The sequence below is a fragment of the Myodes glareolus genome, chromosome 27 (genome assembly GCF_982192425.1).
Source record: "Myodes glareolus chromosome 27, mMyoGla1.1, whole genome shotgun sequence".
Lineage (NCBI taxonomy): Eukaryota > Metazoa > Chordata > Mammalia > Rodentia > Cricetidae > Myodes > Myodes glareolus.
The window spans coordinates 22,253,754-22,279,086 of NC_142052.1; the positions used below are offsets into that span (position 1 = coordinate 22,253,754).

At 38.7% G+C, this 25,333-nt stretch overlaps 1 pseudogene; it reads left to right on the forward strand.

The window, feature by feature from the left end:
* Positions 1 to 166: 166 nt before the first annotated feature.
* LOC148117605 (kinetochore protein NDC80 homolog) lies at positions 167 to 24,634 on the forward strand (annotated as a pseudogene).
* Positions 24,635 to 25,333: the final 699 nt, after the last annotated feature.

The following is a 25,333-nucleotide window of genomic DNA, read 5'->3' on the forward strand; positions in this document are numbered from 1 at the left end:
CATCCCTATTCATGTTTAGAAGTAATAGATTGTGTATAAATTTATAGAACAGTTAATGGCAGGTTTTCAATCTCTTATTCTAAGGAATTTATATAACTGCCTACTCCATTTTATTCAAATTTAAATTTCCAATTAGAAAAAAATGAAACAAACTGAATAGAGAATCATGTCTTTGTTTTTAAAATCTACTCATCACAATCAGTTGTTTCTGGAATACACCATCAAATGCTATGAGAGTTTCATAACAAGCCATTATAATTCCATATACGTTATTTTTCTCTCAATATTACCTAGTGATGCAGGAATATCACTTTGACACCTATTGCACAAAAGGTCAGAGGGGAAAACCAACATTCCCCAGGATGCACTAGGAATGTAAGAGTAGAGGACACTCCAGCTGTTGTAACTATCTTCCATCTGTCCAGGGAGCAGATAGATACATTTAAAAAGACAAAACATGAGGGTAAGAGAAATGGTTCAGTCTATAATGTCATCCTCAATAAGCATGAGGACCTGTGTCTAATTCCAACACCCATAAAAATGTTGAGTGTAGCAGGTGGAAAGATAGAGACTTGAGATCCCTAGAGCTTGTCAGCCAGTGAAACTGACCAGACTGGAGAGAGATCTTCCCTAAGACATTAAGTGGAAACAGCTGAGTAAGGCTCACAATGTAACCTCTGACTTCTATAAGAACACTTGCATACTCATGACCACATACACATACATAATGCACACAAGGGAAAATTCATTGTGATCTAATAGGGAAACCATTTAATGAGTTATTTAATGTTTTTATATATAATTAAACATATAAACTAATCTACTCAAATATTTTGACATTCCTACTGTGTGCCAGGCACTAAAAATGCAGTTAGGAGGAACAGAAAATCTTCACATTATTCTGTTGGAAAGAAAGTAATGATAATTAAATGAGAAACCATAAAGCCAATTACAACTGGTGCTATGAAAGAAAGCTTAAGAAGGTTGAGGACAATAGACTATACCATGGAGTAAAAATAACACTTGCTGTTATAGAAGGTAGCATCTACTGCATTGGGGGAAAGAGGGAAATAAGGTACTGAAAACTTGAAGGATGCTGTAGGTTGATTTGATGAAGTGTTTGGGCTTTTTCCCAGAGGATTTATATAAGGTAGAAGCGTCCAAGCTGCAGTCATTAGCAGAAGAAAACAAATAACTCAATGAACAGATTGCAAGATTGGAGCAAGAAAGAGAAAAAGAATCGGTTAGTAACCGTGTTTTTGAACTCACTTGACAGCTCTTTAGACTCTTGAGCCTGTTTGAGAAGACCCTCTTATGGAAAGTGTTTTTAAATGGGTTAAAAAATAAGCTTCTTAAAGGTAAGATAGTATAGACTTTCAGTGAAGCCATATGTGATATCTGCGGTGCTTTGTTTTTTCTTGTGATCTTCTAGTCGTGAACTAATGGTGCTGGGAAAATGATGAAAGCTTCCTGCCTGTTTACATAAGGCCCAAACTACCATTTGAACAGGGTCCCTGGGGAAGGAACTTGCAAGGAACATTGTTCTCAAGAGGTCCTCCTGAGTTTAGGTAGAGAAAACACGGTGGTAACAAACTGGCTTATAGAGTATACTGTAACATGTATGTTTTTATAAAAGCAAGATGATATTGTTGCTGTTTATTTTAATATGTATGGGTATTTTGCCTACATGCATATCTGTGTACCATATGCTCACAGCGCCTGTGGAGAATAGAAAAAGATGTCAAATCTGAACTCAAGATACAGAGAGTTGTTAAACTGAATCCAGGTCCTGTGAAAGCAGGCAGCGCTCACACCCCTGAGCCAACTTTCCAAACTTGGTAGCAGAATCTTTATCTTGATTTTATTAGTGGAGCATGCAGATTGCTCTGAAAAGTAATCAGATATTAAGTATATGTGTTACATTATCCTTGATCTTTCCCTATTATAAAATGAAGTCTTTCATTAAATTATTACGTTATAGTAGTAATACCAAAGTTCTTTTTAGTTCTTTTGACTTCCTCTAAGATAAGTGTAAATAATATTGTTATCTTTAAAATACAGAATGCTTCTTGGTAAAAATAACTAACTTAGTATGTTTTTTTAATCAAGAATCGCCTAGAATCATTGAAGAAACTGAAAAATTCCTTACAAGAAGATGTTCAAAAGTATAAAGCATACATGAGCAGTTTGGAGTCACATTCGTCCATCCTAGACCAGCAACTAGGTGGTCTTGATGAAGAAATTGGGAGACTACATAAGCAGAGATAAGGGATCATGTAGATTGGCCTATAGGCCTAAATAAACAGCTATGTGACCTTTTTCTTCTTTGGTAACTTTCTGTAGCAGTTATCAAGTTTTCAGTATTAGTTCTTTCAGCCAGATATAATAGAACATACCTTTAATCCTAGCACATGAAAAGCAGAGGCAGGTGGATCTCTGTGAGTTGGAAGGAAGCCTGGGCTACAAAATGAGTGACAGGACAGCCAGAGCTGTATCGTGAGACCCTGTCTCAAAAAAAAAAAAAAAAAAAACACAGCAAAATAATAATTGTTGTATGGGTTTTCATCCTGCCTGGTTTCTGTTATCCCCAAAGAAAGCACACAGAGGTCTATAGTAATAATAAACTGACTGGCCCCTTAGCTCAGGCTTCTTATTAACTCTTATAACTTATATTAACCCATTGTTCTTATCTATGATAGACACATGGCTCTATACCTTTTTCAGCGGGGCAATCACATCTTCCTTCTTTTGTGTTTGGGACAGGAATGAGGAGGAATGGGCTTCCTCCTTCCCAGAAGTCTTCTGTTCTCCTTGACCTACCTCTACTTCCTGCCTGGATACTGGCAGATCAGACAATTGTCCTGCACCAATTAATAATTACTTTTTCTCTCATAGCTCCAAATGTAATTTAAGAGCCAATAAATACGTACTTACCAAAGGACTCAGGAAGAATCTGTTTTTCCAGCTTCTATGGTTGACAGCATACCTAGGTTTATGTCCACATCACTCTAATCTCTACCTCCATTTTCTTACTGTGTCTTCTCTGCATCCTCTTTTATCTTCCTTTTTAAAACTATATTTGTATCCCATGCTGTTTTTTATTGGCCCCAGCCTCCAGTGGGCCATAATGATAAATAGCCCTAGCTCACCTCAGACTCAGAATATTGCCTCCAAAAATTAGAATGATAAATTGCCACCACACCCTTCTTCTTTCTGTTCTCTTTCTTTGTTTTTTCTCTTTTCTTTTCTTTTTTTTTTGGTTTGTTGGCTTTTTGTTCTTCTGAGATAGGGTATCCCAGAAGTATATAGTGGTGTAGTGTAGTCCTGGCTGTCCTGGAACTCTCTTTGTATTCCAGACTGGCCTTGAACTCACAGAAATTCACTTCCCGAGTGCTGGGATTAAAGGTGTATGCCATTACTGCCCAGCTCTTCCTTTTTTTAAGTTTTAAGTGTATGTTAATTTTATGTCAATCTGATACCCTCAGGTCAGAAGAGGGTGTCAAATCTGCTGGAACTGGAGTCAAAGATGGTTGTGTATGTTGTCTGTATGAGGACATGCCACAGGATACAAGTGGAGGTAAAAGGACAACTCTTGCAGTCCATTCTCTCCTTGCAGTTTTACATAGTTCTGGATACCAATCTCAGTTTGTCAGGCTTGCTCAGCAAGGACTCTGCCTGCTGAGCATCTTACTGGCCCTAACCAGCTAGACTCTTGATCTCTGCCTCCTTCTGTTGCCTGTAACTGTCGTATCCTCTATCAGTGCCATGTAAGCAAGTCCGCAGCTGAAGCAGATTAAAAACAAAGTGGAAAGCTGCATGTGCCCCATCCTCTACATGCAACAGCACGGCAAAGGGTGCACCAGAGTGTCCTGTGTCTTCCTAACATTGGATTCAGGAGCACATGCCTACTGTAGTTAAGCTTTGGAAAATATTATGACACATAGTACTTGCTAACTTCTGTGATGGAGAAACAGAGCAGAAGTTGACTTAAGTCACAGAGCCATGAAACTACAGTTTAAAAATAAATATAAGGAGAGCTGCAGTTTTCCTAGAATCTGCAGTTTCTTCTTTCCTTATGTCACTCTTAATGTTTATCATATGTAAATTGTGAAGATGGTCTTTAGAGTTTTGGATTTAACCCTTAGTCTATGTAGTTCTGATCATCTACAAAACCAAAGCTTATAATTGTCACATAGTATATACTAAAATCAAGTTTATACAAAATACTCCAATTGTGCATATTGTGTTTGCTCTAAATGAACTCTCACTGTTTTCTTAGCCCATGATCAATGTCCTTTGCTCTTCCATATCATAGACTATTCTCTTAATCCCAATGTAATTAAATCAATACTAATATTATTCTTTTCTTTACACATAATCAAAAGAACTAGTACATATCTTCTTTTTGTGACTGTATAGAAAGTGGCATACATATGTCTATGTGTATTTTTATGTACATGTGCGGTATGTGCATACATGTGGAACATGGAGATTAATACCTAGGTCTTCCTTGATTACTCTGCACCTTACTTTGAATCATGGCATCTCTCTAATTTGGTGCTCATTTGTTCAAGTAGGCTGGCAGCCACTGACCTCTAGGGATCTTTGTCCACCTTCCACCCACAACATGAGGGTCACAGATGCGTGCCCAATGACCAACTTTTATGTGGGTGCTGTATCTAAACTTAGGCCCTCCTTTCCTTGCACCATAGACTCTTTACTAACCACACCACTTCGGCACCTCCTTATTCTTATGAGAATATTATATCCAAAATTGCCAGCTGAGTAGATGAGAGAGTAATATCATCTGTCATTTGTTTTAATTCTCTGACTTGGATAGCTTCCTTGATTACTTAAAACCATTCAAGACTACAATTGAGTAGGTCATACATACATTCTGTAGATCTATCTTGCTTCTGTGCAGAGACATAATAGAGTCATAAATTTACTTAAGCCAGCTCAGAGGTAGAGTTTACCAACAATTGTGTAAAAACCACATTTCTGAATAGTTCAAGTTTGTAAAAGAGTATTAGAAGCATTTAAAATGAACATAAAAAAGTTGAACTATGCCTGTTTCCAAGTTTTAAATGTAACTTTGGATGGAGCCACAATTTGTCAGACCCTTCTTTCTGAAACTGTAGTAAGGCAAACATGGAAGATATCAACCTAAAGCTCTAGTTGTATGGCTTATGTCATTAATGAGGTAGGATCACTTATCCATAAGAAAGAATGTATACACACACACACACACACACACACATATATAGTTAACATTTAAACAATCATAAATGGTGCCATCAGTTTCTCTGTAAAGTATTTTTTTAAAAAAAATTTTTTTGAAAGATTTTGTTTCTTCTATTGTCGAATTAGATTGTGAAGCAATGAGACAGGAGAATGCTCGGCTACAGAATATAGTTGATAACCAAAAGTACTCGGTTGCAGATATCGAGAGAATAAATTATGAAAACAATGAGTTGCAACAGACCATTAATAAATTAGCCAAAGACCTAGAGATTGAACAGAAACAAATGTGGAATGAGGAATTAAAATATGCCAGAGGCAAAGAGGCGCTAAGTCAAAGTGTATTCTTAGTAACCCCTCATCATGGAAGACCTTACTAAAGACCTGTGTAACCAAGGGGAATTCTGTAGGTAGAGAGATAAACTTTTCTAATGCTGACATTTAGCACAGCTAAAACACTCATATCCTTATGCCAGCTCATCAACACCTCTATTATTTATCAGTCAAATTTAAGATAAACTCAGTTTTCTGATGATGAACTATGATCTCAACAAATAAATAAATGTATGTATGTGATTATAACATAAGGTGACAAAACAGTTCACTGTAAGTAGTCATTTATCTTCCCTTATCTCCTAACTCTGGTAGGTAAGCTCCATTCCTGCGTATAATGGAAATAGGTATACATCTGTACACACATTTATAGGAGCTACCATCATTATGGGTCTACATAATGATGGAACACAAGCTTAGCATGCTCAGAGTATCAAGTTCAATACATAATACTAATGAAAAGGATGTGGCACCCAATCTTTGAGCACAGAATTTGGTCAAACTTGATTTAGTTTTAGCCTGTAATTTTTTATTAACAGTATTCACAGTCCTTATCATCTCGCATTTTATAGCCTCCACTTGCTTCTTTAGAAAACAAAGTGTAGGAGGCAGAGAGAGGCCAATGTCTGTGAGTTCAAGGCCAGCCTAATCCAGAGAGTGAGTTCTAGAACAGTCTCTAAAGCTCCAGAGAAACCCCGTTTTGAAAAAAAAATGAAAGAAAAAAGAAAATGAAGTGCAATTAGACCACATCAGTTAATCTGAAGTGAGTTACTTCAGAATACCTTGTCTCTCAGAGGCTGTGTAAGAAAGGAAAGGTTATAAATCTCTGGAATAAGTAAACATTGAGTTTATGAAACTAAAAAGGATAGCATTTTTTTGGTTGAACACTCTGAAAGAAGAAAATAATCTAGGGAGTAGGAAAGCTGAGTCCTAGGGACATTTTTCTGGCTATGAGAAAGGAACTTAGTGGGCTGGTCACCTGAGAGGTAAGAGTATCAAAGGTCTGTCCAGGTTACAAAAACTCACCTAAGCAATAAATCTGTAACCTTTTTTCTGTACGGATTTTGCCCTACTTGTTAAGTCTGGTAGTACAGCAGAACTCTTGTGAAATACAACTATATATATATATATATATATATATATATATATATATATATATATATGTTTATATATATAATAAATATATACAATTATATATATATTTATATATATGTAAAACATCTAGAACTCTTTTGAAATATAATGTTTACAACTGCATCTAGATCATCAGAAGTGTTGACTGTGGGAACTAATAATGAGAGAAAGAAGTAGAGACATAAGCAGTGAACTCCTGGAAGCTTTTTCATTAGACTGAAAAGAGGAGCCCGAAGCAGTAGAACAGACCACTGATTGGGCCTACAGAGCAACAGAAGAGAGCAGAAACTGCCAGGCTCTGTTCTAGGGCCAGAGGAGGAGATACACACAGAGATACACACACGCACACACACACACACACACACACACACACACACACACACAGACACACACACACACATACACACACACAAAGATATATATCAGATTCTATAGAGCTTACATTCAGCTAGTAAGAGTGAACAGATATGTCACATTGTAAAGTAAATTAAGAGTTTGGGAAAACTGGGGACTCCATTAGAGGGAAAAAACACTGTTCTGGTAACAGATGTACCCTTAAAGGACAGAGAAATATGAACTATTAAAAAATTTGATGGAGGAGGGTTATCTGTCTATTGTGTTATTTTCATTGGTCAATAAAGAGACTGCCTTGGCCCTTTGATAGGACAGAAAATTAGGTAGGCGGAGTAAACAAAATAGAATGCTGGGAAGAGGGCTATGAGCCAGACGCCATGGAGCCAGCCACCAGGTCAGACATACTGAATCTTTTCAGGTAAGCCACCACCTCGTGGTGCTACAGATTATTAAAAATGGGTTAATATCAAGATATGAGAGTTAGTCAGTAACTAACTCTCTAGAGATAATGGGCCAGGCAGTGCTTAAATGAATACAATTTGTGTGTTATTATTTCTGGGGCTAAGCTAGCTGTGCAGGAGCCGGGCAGGATGAAAAGCAGGCCTGCCCGTAGCCCCTCACTACAAAAATTTTTCAATGTATTTGAAATAATACTTTGAAATGTAAATTGTCTATATGTTTTATTTGGTGTAATAAAAAGGTGTTAATACTATAGTATGTAAGTTTTGAATTTCCACTCACACACTTTGGATTTTTTATTTTGTTTTTGTTTGCTTGTTTGTTTGTTTGCTTGCTTTTTCCAGGCAGAGTGTCTCTGTATGTAACCCTTGTTGTCCTGGAACTCCCTCTGTAGACCAGTCTGGCCACAAATTAACAGAGATCTGCCTGCCTCTGCCTCTGCCTTCCAATTGTTGGGATTAAAGGCATGCCGAGCTCTAAACTTTATATTTATATCTAGGTTTGAAAATGTAAATTTTAGTTGATAACAAAACATACTCTAAGTTATATGGAGTAAATGAACAGTGGTATACTTCTCACCAATCAATAATTAGAATTGTGGCCTTAGAATTATTGTTCAAACCTTTCATCCATATATTTTCATATTACTATAGTTAGCTATCAAACTACTAAAAACTGGCATAACTGCTTGTGTAGAGTTATAGAAATGATCATTGAAAACCACACAGTCTAAGACTGCTTTATTTTTAACATTTCTTTTTGTGTTCTCTTTACTAGATTGAAGCACAATTAGCAGACTACCACAGATTGGCTAGAAAATTAAAACTTATTCCCAAAGGTGCTGAGAACTCCAAAGGTTGTGACTTTGAAATCAAGTTTAATCCTGAAGCTGCTGCCAAAAGCCTTGTCCAATACAGGACTCAAGTATATGTAAGTCTGTGTCTGAACCTCACTTTACCTTAGTGCTATAAGACTGGACTAAGAAGCAGCACAATTCTTCTGAGTGGTAGACATCTCATTTCCTACCTGACTTTTGACTTTAAAAGTCTATTCCTCTCTGCCTCCTTTACTTCATCCAACTATCCATTAAAATATTGGTTACAAGTAAAACATATCAGGACTATGTCAACAATCTTAGGTAAGCATTGTTTTCTAGTTACCTTCAGTTCCACTTGGAAGATCATCAGTAGCAAATGTCAGGTGCCTGCTTTACTGATAGTAAAACTTACAAGGTTAGTTACCTTGAACTCACAGAGATCTGCCTGCCTCTGCCTCTGCCTCTGCCTCTCACGTACTGAGATTGAAGGCATGTGCTACCACTGTCCTGCTGGCTGGTACATTGATTTCTGTTAGTAGCCAGGTAGCTGGCTGATATTGCATATCACTACTTTGAGTGGTTTCATATTACTCCAGCAAGAAATTAATTGCCTAATTTAAATAATTTTGTAAAGAGTATTTAGTCACAAAGAATATGTTCATAAAATTTTCTTTTCCTTTAGAAATATTTTATACAGTAATGAGCAATGGACGTAGAAGTAGGAAGCTGGAGAGAAGGCTCAGTGGTAAAGAACATGTGCTGCATGAAGAGATATCCCAAATTAGAGGTTCAGTGCCTGCTGCATCTAATTCACATCTAATTTTACTGCATCTCCAGGAGATTCCCATGTCTCCGGCCTCTACAGGCATCTGCATTCAACTTGCACATGTATCCACAGAATTAATATAAATAAATCCCAAAAGGAGAAATTAGAAATAGTTAGGAATGAAGGAGAGCATCTGTCATCCCAGCCAATTGGAAGAGAGTTGTAAAAAGGCATTGAGTCTCAAAAAACAGGCCTGGGATGGGTTTTTGTTTTGTTGTGTTGTGCTGTTTGGGGTTTGGCAAGTATTTTCATTTGTTTTGCTTTTTATTCAAGTGTGAAAAGACATGTGGGAGAGTGCATTCCGTGACACACATGTGGAGGTCAGTTCTCTCGTACACCTTAGGTGGTTTCTGAGGATCAAACTCAGGTCTCCAGGCTTGATCAGCAAGCTCTTTATCCACTGTGCCATCTTTCACATCCTGTTTTTGTTTTGTTGAAACTGTAACTCGTAGTCCAGAGTGGCCTCAGATTGCTGTGGTTACAGGCATGTACAACCACACCCATTACAGGACGTTGGATTTATATTCAGTGGTAGAGCCCATGTTTGTTGTAAAATTTCTGGGTTTGATGGACAGTATAAAAAAGGAACTGATTAAAACTAGAAGTCAATAACAGCTTTAAAAGACTTACTTGAGAACTAGGTGTGATGACACAAGGCTATAATCCCAGTATTCAGGAGGCAGGAACACATGGATCTCTAACTTTGAGGCCAGCCTGATCTACATAGTAGTTGTAGGGCAGCCAGAAATACATAGAGAATCCCTGTTTCCTAAAAACAGAAACAAAGAAGACTTAATACATAATGACATATGGCACTTTCTTTTGGTGTAATGAAATATGTTTAAAGTACAAATGACATTTAGATAACAATGTAAGTATATTACAGCCACTGAGTTGTATCCTTTTTGTATAAACTAGTTTTATAGAAAGTTTAGTTTTAGGTTAAATTTAACATAACTATTTCTATTTAATCATTTTAAAGTGGGTATTACCTCAGTTTTCTCAATAGAGTGAGAAACAATGCAGTAGAGTGTTGAAATAAAATCAGCAGGTTAGAAGACAAATAGAAGTACAACAAGAATCTTAAGCAAGGTATAAAGAGAAATGGGGGCTGGAGAGATGGCTCATAGTTAAGACTGTTTACTGCTCTGGGAGGGGGCCAGGTTCTATTCCCAGTCCCCACATCAGTCACCTCATAGACTCCTGTAGCTCCAGCTCCAGGGAGACCCAACTCTGGCTTCTGCAAGGACCCGCACTTATGCATCCAGACACAAAAACAGATATGGACAGAAGTGGACTGTCAGGTACTGTGACGGATACCCATAATCCTCTCACTTGGAAGAAGGTTGAGAGCAGCTGTTTATTCTTTCCTAAACCTTGGCTTCAAGAAAATAAGATGTTTTCTCACCAATTGTATAGTATATTTAAAATGTCATGGCTTTATTTTTTCCTGTGAAACTGTCTTAGATCATAATATAATAATTTCTCTGGGAATTTCATAATATATCTTGACTCCCATATTTCATCTATTTTCTAGGTACCTCTCAAAGAGCTCTTGGCTGAAAAGAAGAAATTAGCAAAGTTTTAGATAAAAAGATTGCTTTGGAGGACAGTTTAGAGCAAGTAAGTGTGGTGCATGTAATGCAGCCTAGCGTCGAGTGTGACTTGTGATTGCTGAGCAACGTGGTTTAAATTCTGGTTAGTCTGAGACAGCGTTTCTCTGTGTAGCTCTGACTGTTGCTGGAACTCACTCTGTAGACCAGACTGGCCTTGAGCTCACAGAGATCTTCCTGCCTCTGGCTCATGAGTGCTGGGATTTGTTGGGATCAAAAGTGTGAGCCACTACCACCCAGTTTTATTCATTTTTGTTTTCAAAGTAATCTGTAATTAAAACCCACAGCTTTACATAAATAGCTATTTAAGTAATCCACACAAGTTTGTTTTCACTGTTAAATTCTATGGCATCTGACCTCATGGGCTACAAACATGGCCCTGTGGTAAAGTACTTTCTTAGCATATGGCTGCAGCCCTGGCTTCAATTCCCTGTACCAACAGAAAAACAAAACATCTACTTTTTACAAGGAAGACCTTTTCCTCTCCTCAATAAAGTAGAGGTCAGGAGTCTGCCTTGTCCTGGCAATTCCAGCACTTTGTTATCAGAGGCTGGGAGGATTGCAAGTACCAGGCCATGCTGGGTCACATAGTAAGACCCTATCTAAAAAAACCATAACAGCCAGGAAATTTTAAAATGAAAAATGGTCTATGTTTAGTAATAGTGCAAGTTAGTCTGTGTAATTAAAAATTTAAACAAAAGTCAATCTTTAAAAAAAAGTTAATGAGGGGTTGAAGAGATATCTCAATGACTAAGAACACTGCTTACTCTTCCAGAGGTGTTGAGTTCAGTTCCCATTAACCAGATGGTGGCTCACAACCATCTACAGTAGGTCCCAATGCCTTCATCTGACATAAAGTTGTACGTGCAGATGAAGTACTCATATACATAAAAATAAGTCTTTAAATAGAAAAAGAAGGAAGGAAGAAAAAGAAAGGAAGGAAGAAAAGTTAATGAAGCCCGTGGTGGTAGTGGTGGCAGCATACGCCTTTAATCCCAGCACTCAGGAGACAAAAGCAGGAGGACCTCTATGAGTTAAAGGCCAGCCTGTGCTTCACAGTGAGTTCCAGGACAGCCAAGGCTACACAGAGAAACCCTGTCTCAAAAAACCAAAAGAGTTGATGATCTAAACATTTGTGCAGTAGGACATACCTATAATCCCAGTTTTAGAAAGCAAGAGAATCCAGTGTTCTGGGCTACATAAACCCATGACTCAAAAAACAAACAAACAAACAAAAAACAAAACAAAAACAACAAAAACTATATATGTGTGGGACTGGAGGCTTTGTTCAGTGATTAAGGGCACTGGTTGCTCTAGCAAAGGACCTGAATTCAATTCCTTACATTCACAAAGAAACTCAAAACCATCTGTAACTCCAGTTCTTCTGATTCTAGGAGCAGGTAACACATGTGCGTACATGCAGGGAGGACATTTGTATACACACACACACACACACACACACACACACACACACACACATATATGTAATTGATGAGAGGTTGAAGAGGTAGCTCAGTGGATAGAGCACTTGTGCTTTCAAAGGGCCTGTGTTCATTCCCAGCACCCACTTGGTCAATCACAACCCTTAGTAACTCCAGTCCCACAGATCTGATGCCCTCTTCTGGCCTCCTTGTTCACTGTGTGCAAATGATCTATATATGCTTACAAAACACCCAGACACTTAAATTATTTTAAAACTTATTGAGCTAGACATGGTGGTGCATACCAGTAATCCCAGCACTCTGGAAGCTGAGAGGAGAATTTTGAGTTCAAGGTAAGCCTGAGCTACATAACAAGTCTAAGGTTACCCTGGTATGTATAGCAAAAACCTTCTAAGTTTTAGAAAATAGATATTAAGATGGTTGACAGCATGAACAATAAAATATCAAAATAGGAAAGTCAAAATAATCATAAAAAAGTAAGATTGATTAACTCTCAATAAAAGATTTCATTAACAAATTATTTTACAGCCGAATACTTTCAAATATTAAAGGTCAGATGACTTTTAGACATGAAAGTTGTCACAGAACATAAACATATAATTATCAAGAGGCTACTATAGGCCTGTGCAACAACTTATAGGCATCACAATAAAATTAAACCAAACACTGACAGACATAAAATGCAAGGTCAATAATTGCATCAAAATGTATTTGGCAAATATGCTTTTCTTATTTAAGACAAGGTCTTGCTCAGTATAGGTGAGTCTCTAGCCCACAATCTTCGGGGCTTACTTAGTCCTCTAAATGTTGGAATTAGATGCATCCATGCCAACAACTGGCTCAGCAAATGCTTTTTTATGACCATGTGCCTGGTACTGTAATAGATGTCTCTGTATTAATATAGTACAACACCTGCCCCATGGATACCATTTCAACTGCGATGATGGCTGTAAGAACAAGTATTTTCCATTACAAGATTATTAAGTTAGCTACAAAGTAGTATATTTCATAATGGCATTTTTTACATGCTTTCTTCTTCCATATCCTGCCCTCTGGCCTTTGCCTTCCCCTCCCCTGTGTCCCATTCTTGCTCTTAGTCCATTGCCTACAACAACCTAATTTCTGCTTTCCCAGTATAGTATTGCATTATCACTTTCAGGGCCCCTGTACCCAAATCCTTCAGGTCTCTTTTTCCCTCTCACAGTTCTCTAATTTCTCTAGTTTCATTCCACACATGTACACCAACCCACTCACACATAGAAACTTAAATCAAGGCTCCACACATGAGAGAAACCATAGTACTTATCTGAATACAGTCTATATCAGTTAACTTTCTGAATTGCAATTTGACCTTCAATTTTCCTACAGATGTCATTTGTTTGGTTGGTTTGGGTTTTTTTGTTATTTTTCTGCTTGTTTTTGGTTTTTGGCTTTTTTGTTTTATGGGTTTTTTTGTTCTTTTTTCAGTTTTTCAAGACAGGATTTCTTTGTGTAGATTGGAGACTGTCCTAGTCTGTAGACCAGACTGGCCTTGACTCACAGAGATATGATTGCCTCTGCCTCCCAAGTTCTGGTATTAAGATGTGAGCCACCACCAAGCAGCCATTATTTTGGTTTTGAGATAGAATATTTTTTATATATAGCCCCTGCTTTCTGGAACACATTATGTAGTTCAAACTGCCTGATATTGCTGGGACTAAAGGCATGCTCCACCACAGCCAGCTGTAGACATTTTAAATAATTCAGAAATGCATAATAATGCAAAATATGGAACTCTTCAACTTAAGAAGACCTACAAGGCCAGACAGGCACTGTAGCCTAGCACTTGAGTGAAGAGGTGGAAGGTTTGTCTGAAATGGAATGGAGGGTCACAGCATCAGGGTAGATGACCACACATCGAGTGAACAGAAGCAGCTGGTAGAGATCTGAGCTGTGTGCTTACATTTGCATTTGCATTTGCATTTACATTTGCATTTGGATGGATTCTACCAGCCATGGTTTTCTTGGGAGTGGGGATGGACAGGGTTTCTCTGTAACTTTGAAGCCTATCCTGGAACTCCATTCTATAGGCCAGCTTCAAACTCACAAATATGCGCCCATCTCTGCCTCCTGAGAGCTGGAATTAAAGGTGTGTGCCACCACTTATGGCCAGGTATGGCTTTCTTTATTCACCAAATATTTCTCAGGGAAAATAATAACATATATAAATGCAAAATTTATATTTTTCTCAGGTTACTACACTGTACCAATTTATTCATTTATTTTCTAGATATTAAGTGTTTTTTATTTTAATTCTGTAGATACCAACTGGTTCTACAAAGCACAGCTGAAGAAAGGAGAAAAGTGAGATGTAACTTACAGCATCTTTTAGAGATGGTTGCTACACATGTAGCATCTTTGGAAGTAAGTATGATTACTTCCTGCTGAATTGGGGCATTGAAGTTCTTGGGACAATCTTGATGTTCATCCCCAGGATATAAGTGAATGCACAGGCCTCTGGTTCTGTAGCTATAGGCTGGTAATCCTGCAATAGTAACTTGTTCAAAGTCTGGTTAGAAATCCTTTGGATTTGTTGTTGAAGAAATTTAGACAAGAGGTTTATGAGACAGGACGTAATTAGTAGAACAAAGAGAAATAAGGAAAGAGAGGTTAAGGAGGGTAGCATCCAGTTCCATATCTGACTATTAGTGATCCACTGGCTAGGTTTTGAAGATCCATTTGGAACTGTTGGGTCTTATCCTTCACTACACCAGATTGATTGATGTAGAAATAACATTCTTCTCCAAAAAAGAGACACAGACAAACTCTCTCTTTTGTGAAGAGTAAATCCACTCCTCCTCGATTTTATAGTACTAAGGTGGCCAGTGAGTCCATTCGTCCATGAAGACTAAGGATAGTCTGGGATACCTGTAGGAAATTCCCATGGATTCTGAGGAAAATGATGGCAAACAGCTAGGGAAGCAGTCAGTCCTGCTATTCCAGTGGCTGCAGTGCAGTTATGCCCAGGGCTGCTAGAAAGGGTATCACTTGGATTGCTCATTTGCCATGCCATGCCATGCCATGCCATGCAGTTATGAACTTGGCGATGGGAATTGACAAGGATTCTTCACCAGGAACCACCTCTAATTCAGGGAAGGGGAACACTATGACACAAGTCTCAGACCGCCTAGCTGGTAAGCAGGGTATCACAGAGAATAGAAGCATTATGAATGTTTGGATGTAGGAGCTGGGTGGTAGTACAAGGGTAGTGGTATTATTGCAGGTTTCAGAATCCTACATTCCCACAAAGAACCTACCACCTGAGTGATCTAGCTGAACTTCTGAGTATATTTGCTGAACCTCAAATCTGCACATGTTGAGATAGGGAGTGTATGAGGAGATAGAATGAGAAGAGGTGGAGCATAATCCAATAGGGTTCAGGATGAGTATTGACAGATGTGGATGTGTGAGGCCTCATTTTTCTAAGACCAGAGGGAGGCTGTTTTGGTATCTTCTAAAGCTTAAGAGGGCAAATTCTTGCTGGGGGTCATAAGATTGTTTTGAGCTGATGGTGTAAAAGGTTTGAAATGGGAAAGATTAATCCAGTGAGGGAACTCCTTAAGCTTAGCAGCAGTTGGAGTAGTAAGGATTACCCTGAATAAACTTCTCCATTTTGGAGCAAGAGGATGGGAATTTTGTCCAGGAGGAGAGAGGAGAACTAAATCCCCAGTGTTAATTGGAGAGGGAAGGGGATCTGGGAGGGGTTGAGGTAAATGATAATTGGTGAAATTCCAAATAAGAGTGTGAAGATAGTGGAGCAAATGGGTAAGGGGTGATCGGGAAGGGAGGATGGCTTGGATGTAAGACCAGGAGGCATAATCGACCCTCCATGTAAGAGTTTAGAAGGGGAGGTAAAGAGGAATTTCTTTGGAAGCACTTTTAATTGCAGGAGAGCTAATGGTAGGAGTTTCATCCACTCAGTATGGAGCTCTCGAGAGAGTCTGATAAGAATATTTTTGAGGAAATGATCGGATTGTTCAACTTTTCCTGAAGACTGGGGATGGTAGGGGATGTGAAAACAACATGGGCTGTTAAGGGCCCTGGTTTGAGGCTTGTGAAGTAAATTCAGGGTCATTATATGATTGAAGGGATGTAGGGACTCCAAAATGGGGAATGATTCCCTGAAAAGGAGACTAGAAACTGTCTGTGATCCTTTATTATGGTAGGGAAGGCTTCTACCCATCCTGAGAGTGTGTCTACTGGAACTAGTAGTATCTGAAAGGTCTAACTGTGGGCATGTGTGTGAAATTGGGCTGTCAGTCTGATCCAGGGAGGAATCCCTTGACTGTTGATTGGGAAAAGGGACTCCGATGCACAAAGGTATGACTAGATGTTTGGCAAATTTTACATGAAGCTGTGATAGTCTTTATAAAGGACAGATCCTCAGAGGTGAGCTGTAAATAAATTTTGATAGTGAGGCAAAGGCTGACTACTGGCATGAAATATCGAGTGTAAACACGACAAGATCTTTTGAGTACCTGGGGATGATAAAGAGAAGATTGGTTGTAAGAGGAGAGTGTCTTGTAGTGTGTGAGATGGATCCAGATTTCCAAGAGCTGCAGCTCTAGCTGCCTCATCAGCTCAGCTAGTTCCCATGGAAATAATGGAATTGTTTAATGTGATCAACAGTGGACAATTCTTACAGCTGTGGAAGATGGGAGGCCCCTAATAGGGCTATAATTTGGTCTGAATTAGTTAAGGTCCTCCTTTTGTTGTTAAAAGTCCAGTTCTCTCCAGATAGCTACATGGGACAAGAGAATATGTAAGCATACTTGGAGTCTGTGTATAGATTTAGGGATTGTCCCTTTGGAAATTAACAGGCACAGGTTAGAGCTATTAATTCAGACTGCTGATTTGTGCTGTGGTCTGGAAGGACCCATGCTTCACCTGTTCTGCTTGAAACAATAACATACCCTGCCTTATGTACTCCTTCATATAGGAGGGAGCTGCCATCGGTGTACCACGTATAGACTGAGTGTATATGTATGGGATAAGGTAGTAATTCTTCTAGGGTCTCACTGTATGATTGTAATATGGAGTATTTCAGGAATGGTTGGAGGAGAAGATTTGAAATCATAAAAGGTGGACATGGTTAAAAAGTTAGTATTTTATCTTGTACCAAGGCTACCCAAAGGGAGAGAACTCGGGATGAAAGTAGTGTTTTGAAGTCCCTTGTATGTTAGAATATGTGACAGGTGGTGAGGAGAAAGAGCAGTAATTGGTGACCTAAAGGTTAACTTCTTTGATTCACATATAAGCAGTTCAGCTGCAGCCAGAGCGCACAGCCACGTACCCAATCTTGCATAGTCTGGTCTAGTTTTTTTTTTTTGACAAGTATGCAACAGGTGCAAAGGATGGATTCAGATGGTGACCCAAGACCCCTTTTCAGTAACAGAGAGAGAGAAAGGGCGAGTTAAATCTGGAATGTTTAGGGCTGGAGCCTGGAGAAGTGCAGGTTAAAGCTCATGAAATGACTTGGTAATGGGCTAGAAGAGGTTCAAGTGAGGGGCCAAGGGCTCCTTTATATAGGGATCAGGCAAGAAGAGAGAAGGAAGGAATCTGGAGTGAAGGAAGCCTGCCATACCTAGGAAAGATAGGATTTCATCCTTTGTGTTGGGGACTGTGACTGACTAGATTAATGGCCTTATGAGTTGGAGTGATGGCTAATCCCGGTTGAGTAACCAGAGGAGTAGATAACTGGACCTTAGAGAGGCTGGACAGAAAGTTCAAAAGGGCCAAGGCATCTGCCTGGCTAATGTGTGGGGATAGAATACAAAGGAGAAGTTATCTGCGTACTGTATGAGTTAAGATTTAGGGAGTGACAGAGAGTGAGGCAGAGGCTAGAGCTCTGTCAAATAAATGTGGGCTCTCCTGGAATCCCTGGGGTTTCCAGGATGGTTCAAGTTAGCTAGGTAGAGACATGAGTGTCTGGGTCAGTACAAATAAAGGCAATGATATTTTGTGACTGAAGGTATAGAGGAATAGAAAAGAAGGCATCTTTGAGGTCAAGGACAAAGAAATGGGAGGTTTTTTAAGGGATAGTGAAGAGGAGAGTATAAGGATTAGGTAGTACAGGATGAAGGGGAACTACTGCTGAGTTAAAAATCTGAGGTCCTGAACCAAGTGGTGTAGGTTCCACTGATTTTTTTGACTTAAGAGATCAGAGATAAGAGGTGAAGTCCTCTGGGGCTTTGGAGAGAGAATGGATATTGGGCCCCCGTGTTATAATTGATTGTACTTTGTAGTGGATGATGTCGGGGTTGATGTTTGATTATGCAGGGATTCTGGGTGACTAATACCTTGGGATCTACTTGCTATTTGTGGCTATTGTGATGGTTGTTGGTTCTCTGATTTCTTCTCCTGCCCTTTTATCATCTGTGTACAGGAGGGCTACTAATTTTTTTTGAGTTAATTTGCATCCTACTACATTGCTGAAAGTTTTTATGAGTTGTAGAAGTTCCTTAGTAGAATTCTTGGGATCACTTATGTGAACTATCATATCATTAGCAAACAGTGAGAGTTTGACTTCTTCTTTTCCATTTTGTATCTTCTTGATCTCCTTTTGGTGTCTTATTGCTCTAACTATGACCTCAGGAACTATATTGAATAGATAAGAAGAGAGTGGACAACCTTGTCTTGTTCGTGATTTCAGTGGAATCACTGGGAGTTTCTCTGCATTTAGTTTGATGTTGGCTGTTGGCTTGCTGTATATTGCCTTAATTATGTTTAGGTATGTTCCTTGTACCCATCCTCTCTCCAAGACCTTTATCATGAAGGGATGTTGTATTTTTTCAAAAGCTTTTCTAGCATCTAATGAGATGATCATGCGGTTCTTATTTTCAGCTAGTTTATATGGTGGATTACGTTGACAGATTTTCATATGTGGAATCATCCCTGCATCTGTGGGATGATGCTGATTTGATCATGGTGGATGATGGTCCTGATGTGTTCTTGGATTCAATTTGCCAGTTATTTATTTAGTATTTCTGCATCAACATTCATCAGTGAGATTGGTCTGTAATTCTCTTTCTTAGTAATGTCTTTCTGTGGTTTGAGTATCAGATGATTTGTAACCTCATTAAAGAGTTAGTCAATGTTCCTTCTGTTTCTATTGTGTGGAATAATTTGAGAAGTATTGGTAGTATTTCTTCTTTGAAAGTCTTGTAGAATTCTGAGATGAAACCACCTGGTCCTTCCTGGGCTTTTTTCTGTTGGGAGACTTTTGATGACAGTTTCTATTCCTATAGCAGCCATCGGTCTCTTTAATTTGCTTATCTTGTCTTGATTTAATTTTGGTAAGTGATATTTCTCCAGAAAATTTCCATTTCCTTTAAGTTTTCCAATATTGTGGAGTACAGGTTTTTGAAATATGGCCTGATGATTCTCTGTGTCTGTTGTTATGTCCCCCTTTTCACTGATGATTTTGTTAATTTGTATATTCTCTCTCTGCCTTTTGTTTAGTTTGGATAAAGGTTTGTCTATTTTGTTGATTTTCTCGAAGAACCAGCTCTTTGTCTCATTGATCCTTTGTATTGTTTTTTCTGTTTCTATTTTATGATTTCAACTCAAACTTTCATTATTTCCTGCGGTCTATTTCTCTTGGTGAGTTTGCTTCTTCTGGTTCTAAAGTTTTCAAATGCTCTGTTAATTCACTAGCGTCAGATTTTCCCAGCTTCTTTAGGTGGGTGTTTAGTGCTATGAACTTACCTCTTAACACTGCTTTCATTGTGTCTGTTAAATTTGGGTATGTTGTGTGGTCATTTTCGTTGAATTTTAGGAAGTCTTTCATTTCTCCCTTAATTTCTTCCTTGACCCATTTATAATTCAGGTGAGCATTGTTTAATTTCCATGTGTTTGTGGGTTTTCTGAAATTAATGTTGCTATTGACTTCTAGTTTTATGCCAGGATGATCTGATAAGGTACATTGGGTTTTTCCAATTTTTTTGTATTTGTGGAGGTTTGTTTTGTTACTGAGTATGTGGTCAATTTTTGAGAAGGTTCCATGAGGTACTGAGAAGAAGGTATAATCTTTAGTCTTTGGATGAAATGTTCCATAGATGTCTGTTATGTCCATTTGAGTCATAACATCTGTTAGTTCTCTTATTTCTCTGTTCATTTTTTGTCGGATTGACCTGTCCAGTGGTGAGAGGGGAGTGTTGAAGTCTCGCACTATTAGTGCGTGGGCTTTAATGTATGATTTAAGCTTTAGAAATGTTTCTTTGACATATGAGGGTGCCTTTGTATTTGGGGCATAGATTTTCAGTATTGAGATTTCCTCTTGATGGATTTTTCCTGTGACTAATACTAAATGGCCTTCTTTGTTTATTTTGTTTGATTTTAGCTTGAACTCTATTTTGCTAGATATTAGGATAGCTACACCCGCTTGTTTCTTAGGTTCATTTGATTGGTATATTTGTTCCCAACATCTTACTCTGAGATGATGTCTGTCTTTGAGGTTGAGATGTGTTTCTTGTATGTATAAGAAGGATCAATTCTGTTTTTATATCCAATCTGTTAGCCTGTGCCGTTTTATAGGTGAGTTGAGTTCATTTACATTAAGGGATATTAATAATCAGAGATTGCTATCTCCTGTTAATTTAGATTTCATCGTTGGTGATGTTAACTTGTGTGTTTTTGTCTTATTTAGGTTATACTTATTATTCTTAGGTTTGATCTTTTTATGGTGTCCAGATTTCCTGGATATTTTGTGTTAAAAATTTGTTGGATTTAACATTTTATTTTTCCCCTATTGTATCTTCAAAGCCTGAGATTTTCTCCTCAATTTCTTGCATTTTGTTGGTTATGCTAACATCTGTAGCTTCTGTTCATTTCCCAGATTTTCCATTTCCAGAATTCTGATGGTTTCTATATTCTTTATTGTCTCTATTTCATTTTTCAAGTCTTGAACTATTTGCTTTACTTGTTGAATTTTTCTTGGTGCTCTTGGGTTTCTTTAAGAGATTTACTAATTTCTTCCAATTTTTTCTTTGTCTTTTACTCTATTTCTTAAAGGAATTTTTTTCCTCTTTAAAGTTCTCTATCATCTTCATAAAGTTATATTTAAGTTTTTTTCCTGCTGCTTCTGAGTTAGGATGATCAGGTCTTCTTGTTTTGTGACCACTGGGTTCTGGTGCTACCCTGCTGCTTTTTAGATTGCTGAATAAATTCTTGCATTGGAGCCTACCCATCTCTTCTCTAAATGGTGCCAGCAGTGTCTTTGCATCTTGGTCCAATCCTGTGTCTGTGTCTCAGGGATCCTCTCCTACACCAATTATTGAGGTTACTATCTGTGTCTTAGGGAGCTACTCTTGGTCTGTTCTGTGCAGTTGCTGTCTGTTTCTTAGAGAGCCGGTAAGGTCTTCGGGGATGGTTGGGTATAGGGGTTGAGTGGAACATGTAGGTTACAGGGTCTGTTCGATGCAGGGGATGTTAGAGCAGCCTACCTGCAGATGGCTTGCCTGTTGGCTGGCTAGTGAAGCTGAGGCAGGTAGAGAGCTTTGGGTATTTGCCCCATACCAGGACCTATCCAGCTGGGGAGCTGGTCACTCACGAATTGGTCCAATCTGTGCAGTTGCCGTCTGTGCAACAGAGTTCATCTGTGGTCATGGTTACAAATTTTAGTTTGATGGAAACTATTGATTTATTAAAATAATCTTTTCTACTGGTGCTGCAAGGTTACAGTAGACCACTTTTATATTTTACAAAGTAGTGTTTTGTTCATGTGCATAACCTACATAACACATACATCACACTCAGCAGGAAGGGGCTGTGTAGAAGTAAATTAGGCACGATATTTATGCCTTTAATCCCAGCATTTAGGAAGCTGAGGCAATACGATTGCTATTAGTTCATACCTGGCCTTTGTCTAAGATTCCAAAAGTAAGCTGGGCAGTGGTAGTCCATGCCTTTAATCTCACACTCAGGAGGAAAGGTACATACCTTCAATCCCAGGACTCAGGAGGAAGACAGGTGGAATCTCTGAGTTCCAACAGAGCCAAAGGTACACAGAAAGAACCCCTTTCTCAAAAATCAGAAAAGATCTCAAAGTAGATATATGAGCACAGAAACCAAATTGGTATGTGAGAGCTAAGCACTGTAGAAGACCGAAAGTAACAAACTACTGTCTGATATTGTTGGATCCTGCCTTCCAAAGAACTCAGGTCCCAATGGACTATGAACATAATGTGGGGCTAGAATATAAGACTACCTTTACAACTCATGGGCTTATAAAATGCTATTAAATAAAATACAAAAAGGAAGTTTTGTGAGACAGGGTTTTTCTGTGTAGGATTGACTATCCTGGAATTCTCTCTGTAGACCAGGCTGGCCTCAAACTAGAGATCCTCTTCACTCTGCTTCCTGAGCACCGAGATTAAAGTCATGCACATCCACATAACCACTACCTGGAACAAAAAAAACTCTTTTTTTAAATTTTGTGTGAGGGGGCGGGGTTCAAGACAGGGTGATGGAGGAAGGTTATCTGTCTATTGTGTTATTTTTATTGGTCAATAAAGAGACTGCCTTGCCCCCTTGACAGGAGAGAAAATTAGGAAGGCGGAGTAAACAGAACAGAATGCTGGGAAGAGGGCTATGAGGCAGAAGCCATGGAGCCAGTCACCAGGTCAGACATGCTGAATCTTTTCTGGTAAGCCACCACCTCGTGGTGCTACACAGATTATTAGAAATGGGTTAATATCAAGATATGAGAGTTAGTCAGTAACTAACTCTCTAGAGATAATGGGCCAGGTAGTGCTTAAATGAATACAATTTGTATGTTGTTATTTCTGGGACTAAGCTAGCTGTGCGGGAGCTGGGTGAGGCAAAAAACAGGCCTGCCCGCAGCCCCTCACTACAACAAGGTTTCTCTGTAGCTTTGGAACCTGTCCTGGAACTAGTTCTTATAGACCAGGGTGGCCTCAAGCTCATAGAGATCCACCTGTCTCTGCCTCCTGAGTGATGGGATTAAAAGTGTGTGCCATCACTGTCCAGTTTAAAATTAAGGCCTTCTTAACCATCATGGTAACACATTCTGTAATTCCAGTACTTGGAACATCTAAATCCTTATCTTAGGGCTAGATCTAGTGAATTGCACATGATTATAATCCTAGTACCACATAGGCCCAGGTAGAAGGATCACAGGTTTGACACTAGCCTGAATTACAAAGGGAGACACTGTCTCAAAAAAAAAAAGATCAGTCAGGCAGGGGTGGTGCATGCAGAGGGAGGTGGATCTCTGGGTGAAAAAAGATTGACTACGATCTAGCAATGTATGAATAGAACTATAGCTATACGCATCAATATGAGTGACCTGTAGCAGACCAAATAAGTCTGGGGCATGATGGTTTTACATATCTGTAATCCGAACCCTCTAGAACTGGAAACAAGAAGACTGTAGACTGAGGCAGCAAGATTACCATGATTCCAGGCCACCCTGAGTTACAGTGATGACTTATCTTCAAATAACAAAAACAAAAAATGCAAGCAAAAAATTCATACAACACATGTAATGTAATAAAATTTAAAACCATGTCTCAGTATACTTATATGTTGCATAAGGAGGAGGTTACATTTGAAGATATGTTGCAAGGCAACAACTGGGTTGGTTGTAAACATTACAATGTCCTTGAACAAACCCAGGTTGTGTTAGAAATTGTATTATCATGAGACTGTTCTTAGTATGTGCTGTCTATTAACAGAAATATCTGCACAAGTGACTTCATGTCATAAATGTACATAGCTCTGAGACAATTAGAGATAATAAAAAGCTTATCAATTAGATGATCTCTGGGGAAAGAAGGGAATGTCATTCAGAAAATAGAATGTGCTGGTCAGTGATGGATCAAGCCTTTAATCCCAGCATTCGGGAGGCAGGGGCACGTGGGATCCATTTGAATTTGAGGCTAGCCTGGTCTACAGAGGAGTTCAAGGACACCTAGAACTACACAATGAAACTTTGTTTCAACAAAAAAAAGAAGGAAAAAAATGAGAGAAAAAGAAAATAGAGTTCATGTGAACATAAGAATATTTTTTTCTTTCAAGGTGGCATTTTTTTGGCAGCTGAGACATATTAAACTGTGATCCTCCTGTCTCAGCCTCTCATGTGCTGAGTTTACAGTCATCTACTATTATATCCACCTGGTTCTTTTCTTAATTTACAAATGTCATTCTTGTATGTACATGTCACACTTGAAACAAAATTCATGTCTGTGCATTAAGAGTTATGAATTGTTTCCACTAGAAACACCTTGAAGAACAGATTGCAAAAGCAGATGGGGACTATGAAGGATGCATATCTGAAGACATCTTGGAAAATATCAATGAGATTGCTGAGAAGTACAAGAGTAGTGCTGCTCTATTTAAGACTCTAAGTGAATGAAGATAAATTGCTGGTGGCTCTCTTGTATCTGGCATGTATTAACTCAAAATATTTATATCTTAAAATTATGGTAACTTAGTAGGTTAGCTTTTTAAGTGTAACAAGAAGTTAATAAAGTACATTAATAAAGTGTGGGTTTTGCCTCCATTTCTGTGACTCACTTTTGATGAAAGTACATGGTAAGGGCTATACTGAAAGTTAGCAGACTAAAGTGTGAACTAAGAAAGACACACCCATTCACTGCCTTTCTGCAAGTGCTTGCCCATGGTCATCTCATTAAACAATTTAAAGAAGACACCACTTGACCTACAGAGCCAGACATAAGGACCTGAGGGTCCTTGTGACTTTTCCTCAGAGGGTGGGAAGAAGCATCTGTTCACCCTTCTTTCACCCACATGATAAAGCTAACAACAAACCAAAGAAAAGATTCCATCCCAATCCAGGTAGTGAATCAGTGAGTTCATTAGGGTCACTTGTAGGATCGCAAATGACTCTAAGCATCTACAGCACCAGGGAGTCTCCTGGACAGCATACCAGCACTTAGACCATGAATAGTGTCGCCGACAGCATGGGCAACTCACAAACACCTTTACCACCGAAGAGCTGTGGGCAGCTTAAGGGAGGCTACACTACCGCAAAGTTCCCCCACTCCAGTCAATTATGTACATCTTATACATCCTCAGGTCAGGGGCCCCCAAG